Raw genomic sequence first — 5213 nt, forward strand, 5'->3', positions numbered from 1 at the left:
ATAGAAGTGAGTCATTTTCACACTCAAGCCTCTAATTGGATATATGAGATATTTCCTGAGATAAAATTATAATGGTAAGCGAATGTCTCCATTTGTATTTTATTTGCCTTTTTCGCCATCTACTGGTCATTCCCATAAAAAGCAACCTTAAAAATTTTCTAAAAGATTCATGTGCTCATTCTGCAAATGTTTGTTGAGCACCTGATAAGTTTTCTACATTTAAACTATACTTCATAGGCCTCAGAAGGGTTCAAACAAAGTCTAGGGACTTAAACCTTTGATATAAAAGAGTCACAAAACCTCTTTCAATCAAAATCATTGATTGAATGCCCACCTGATAATAGAATCTCTCTTGGGTATCATAAAATATTTCAATGCTTCAAAATTCGTGATTTTATCAGTGTGGGTACTCCTTCTACTCCTGTAGATTGCTGTCCATCACATCTTAGACAGGCTTAATGAGTTGCTAGTGCCAAAAAAAAAATCAGCATTTGATGATGTTGGGAGTAGAACCAATTATCAACAATCTTCTGCCGGTGGACTTCTCCAAACTTGGTTGTGCTGGTTCTCAAAAAAACAGAACTACCTATACAGGCCTATGCTCAAACTCTTGCCCAGTTTGACAGGGCCTGCCCAAGCTTATGCTTGACTAGCACAGCCTTTAAGAACTCAAGAACTTTAGTACTGAAAAAGAGGACATGTCCTAATTTTTAAGAGGAGAGGGAGTGAGAAGATAGAATTGGCATATCATAGCCAATGTAATTGATTTTAATTCCTGCCAAATTCTAGAACACATTACTTGTTTCTGTACATTTAAAAGGTTAAAGAAATAAAAAAGGACCAGCATAACTTTGTCAAAAACAGGTCATGCCAGACTAATCTCATCAGGGAAACATAATAGGCATCGTAAATACCTGGATTTCCACAAGGACATTTGACAAGGTCTATTATGCTATCCTTACTGATTAAGTAATAAGTCATATTCATATAGTACTTTAAGGTTTGCAAAGTATTTTCTTAAATAACCCTATAAGGTAAGTTATGTAAGTATTAGGACTGCTCTTTTATATATGTATAAGCTAATGCTCTGAGTCCAGTGATTTGCCCATGACCATACACACTGCCAGTGCCTCAGGCAAGATTCAAAGCCAAGACTCCTGTCTAACTTCAATACTCTGTCCATGACATCACACTGTCTTTCTTAGAAGATGTGAATATTCTTACTCCTGAATATATCTTTAAGGCATACTTTTCCAAGAGACAAGCTGTCACCAGAGGAAACTCTCTCCAGCTCCCCCATTTCCCTGGCACAGTACAACTCAAGGGATAGGGCCACTGAGGCCTAGAATCCATATATGCTTTTTTTTTCTTATATTCATTCCACCAATTGTTATTAGATTATCTACTTACTCTGTGCAATGCTTAATTCTAGGCACTTAGGAAGAATACAAGGATAAATTCTGCTTTCAACATAGGAGTGGAGAAGGCAAATACAGAATTTGATAGCCCAGGCAAAGTCACATACCCTGTCTGATGTGTACCTCCCTGTGCATCCTAGGGCAAGAATTTAGTCACCTAGGAGCCTCAGGATAAAAATGTAAATGGAATGATTCATTGGAGAAATTTTGTTTGGAACTCGATTTCTGGTTATTTTGGGTGCTACAGCAAAGTATTGGTGAAATTGTCTAGGGCTTTTATATGCTGCCAAGAACTTTTCATACAGGACAGTTTGGCTTCTCCCTTGAAAGTAAAAGGTTGACTCCTAACTCACCCCAGATTTCTAGTTCCTATTGAGTAGGGACCTACATACCTTAAAATTCATTGGGCACTAGACTTCCCCTCTGAGAAGAAAACTGTTGTTTCTTTGTTTGCTTGTTGGTTGGGTTATTTATTGCTTTAATTTTTCTGGGGAGGGAGGTGGCAGTGGGTATACTCTCTGAGCCCACTAGCTATGGAAAATTTGGACTGACAAAACACTTTAACTTAGAAATGTCTAAGAATCATGTTGCATGGCTCTTGCTGAGACTGTTACAGTACTAGGCACCATGGGAGCCAAACAAGAAAACCAGGCATGGACTCCCCCATAGGAGAAGTTGGGGTAAAGAAAAATATATCTAAAAACACCCAAGTTTGATTGGCTTGAAGAGCAAATACTCAACTGGAAGAGGAATAACAAGGGTTGATCAGGAATGCTTTTCATCACCTTGTGCTTATAGGCTAGCTAGTTAACCAGTAATTGACTGTTTCCAAGATGGACACTGACTGAGACTCAAAGGGGACCAAGTTTTGCCAGAAGTTAGCAAACAGCAGTTTTACCTCTTCCTCTCTTACCCCCATGTTTAGCCTTTTATACTCTTTCCATTGGATTGCAGGGGGGAAAATAATTCCCCACTTCTCCTAGGACATGTTAAGTCTGGGAAAGAAGCTTCTAGACCTCCATTGAATCAGTCCCCCTTTTGTGTGTGTGTGTTAACACAGAAATCTCCTAGTTTCTTTGCTTTGGGTGAGTGAAGAGGAAGTCTAATGAGATGTATTTTACTGCTTTGTTCATGAGTGCTTGTGAATCCTTTACATCATGTTATTTGTTGTGGTGCAAGATAAAAAGTTTGTCCCTTACTCAATTAGTATACTGTACACTCAGTACTTCTGTAGGAGTTAGGGACCCTGGTGCCCACTTTGGGGAAAATTTAAACACAAGGCATATCTGTCTTTTTTTTTTCCAGATGTCCATGGAGTATTCAAGGTAGGAGATGGAGAAAAATTGACCACCTTCATTGGAGGAGAGAAAGGGGAGTAGGCCTTCCAGAGCCCTCTTACCCCTTTCCTGTGAACCCAAAGTCCTAGGGACTCCATAGCATGTAAGCTCCTTTAAGATAGGGAGTGGTTTTGGTTTTTTGTCTTTGCATCTCCCTAGATTGATTTAAGCTCTATTAACTGACAGAGGGCATTGGACTGAACGGTTTTTGAAGTCCCTTCTAGCCCTAGATCTATTTATGAATAAAATTTCACGTGGAATATTAATTACAGGTATTTTACTCCCATGAAGCCATTTACACTCCTTTTAACACTGATCATGTGTATCACTTTGTGAACAAGTCAATCAACAAGTTATTGACAGCCTAGAGAAAAAAGTCAAAATATGTTCAGTATTGCAAGATTTGCATTTAGAACTCCCAGCTAACATTAAAAAAAAAAAACTGAACTCTAGAATTATGTGGGAAGTAAGCAGGACTTTCCCATCACGGATTATCACCAAGTGGTATATCCTGGGCTTTTGTACTTTTACAAAGTGTACAAATGGAAGGGACCTTCTAAGCCTATTCTCATATCCCACCCAATGAAAAAATTACCTTACATGATTGATGTAAGATTCATAATCATCTAGCTTAACACTTCCACATCAAATACTCATCACTTTATGCAGCAGAACACTTTTTTTTAACTATTCATTTCCCTTTGAAGGCCAGGGCTTCATGGATTCACAGGCCATTAGAATAATCCCTTTTCTCAAATACAGATACTGAAATAAATGACTGTGATCATTGCTTAGGGTCACAGATTTTGTTAGGAGAAAAAAAAATCTCCAGGAAGATTTATGATCCAATATAATCATAGGATCAAAGATGTAGAATTGGGACTCTGAAAAGTCATCTAGTCACCACAGCATTCATTTTACAAATAACAAATTGACATCCCACAGAGAGGTGTCTAACCCAAGGTTTCTTAAGTGCTGAAAGGTAGGAATGTAGTAGAAAGAGCACTAAATATGCAATCCAGGGATTAGCCTGAATCCCAAAGGCGCCACCTATTGCCTATGGAGACCTTGGACAAGATATTCCTTCCCAAACAGTTTCCTCATCTGTAAGATGCCTTAGGTCCCTTGGAATTCTAAGCCCTGCCTTTTACCCTTGGGCACATCAATATCTCTGGGCCTTAATTTTGTAAAAGGAGGATAAAATTCAGTGAAATTTAGTTTGGGAGATTTCCAAGATACTTTCTAGCTAAGTCTATGATCTATTTCAAAAGTGGCAGTAAGGCAAGATGTGAAAGCAGAACCCAAGCCCAAAGCTAGCATTCTGCACCGTACCATGCTGACCTTACAGCTTGGAGATTTCTCTAGTTGTTTTACCCCTTTAGGCCTCCTCATTCTCACTCCAACAGCAGGAATGGCATGACATTCACTTTTCAGAATAAACTTAAAACTTGTGCCATTCTTCATATAAGGAATACCTCTGCTGAAAACTAACTGCACCATAAATCTGACTAGCTTCACTGTAACCAGCAATCTAGATATACTGTATCTGTCATAAATGACTAAGCGATGGGTCATACAGTGTAGTTTTTGATGTTAGCAGAGGGTTATGGAGAAAAAAGCACTAGCAATTTCTCAAAACCTGAGAAGAGTATTCTGCAGCCCAGAAAATCTAAAAGCCTGCAGTACATGTAAGACCTTCTCAGTCAGCATCCCAACAAAAAACAATTCAGTATGCACTGTGTATGCCTGAAGCTAAGTAAAAGGGCACAGTACCTAAAGAGGTATGGATAAAACCTGAATTTGTCATTGTTTCCAATAGTTTTGTTTTCCACTCATGTATTTAAGACAGCTATAATTTTCTTCCTGTTTAAACTCCACTCCAGGACTTCATTTTGAAAGTGTATACCTACCTACCATTGTAAAACCTACCAAGATAAAGAGGCTACGAGTACATGCCCAGAAATGGATTGTGTGCTGTCCATGGACCACCTTAGCTAATTTGGAGAGGCCTCTCATCAGGATAGTGGCAGGGTCATGAATATTGAGGTCACAGAAACTTTAAATCCATTTACCGTCAGTGGAACATATACAAGCAAAACTATATACACAATCCTGGAGCAGTGAACTAGAGATTTCCTACTTTATCTCATTAAAAGTACTTAGAAATAATGTACAATGAATGTTACATACCCATCATACAAATGATTATACCTAGGATGACTAATATGTTCAGTGCAATATGCCTTAGAATTCTCAGAAGAGATATGACACTTCGATATTGACTAGGAAAAAGGCAACTAAAACATGAAGGTATTTAACCTCATTTTTGGATGAAATCATAAAGATGCAAAAAGTTGAGTTGGATGAGCAGGAGGGATCAAAGATCCCTGGACGGTTAATTAGACAGTAGAAAAGGATGAAATCAGAAACTGAAACATGAGCATTTAAAAAACAAAGG

The sequence above is a fragment of the Trichosurus vulpecula genome, chromosome 8 (assembly GCF_011100635.1).
Source record: "Trichosurus vulpecula isolate mTriVul1 chromosome 8, mTriVul1.pri, whole genome shotgun sequence".
Lineage (NCBI taxonomy): Eukaryota > Metazoa > Chordata > Mammalia > Diprotodontia > Phalangeridae > Trichosurus > Trichosurus vulpecula.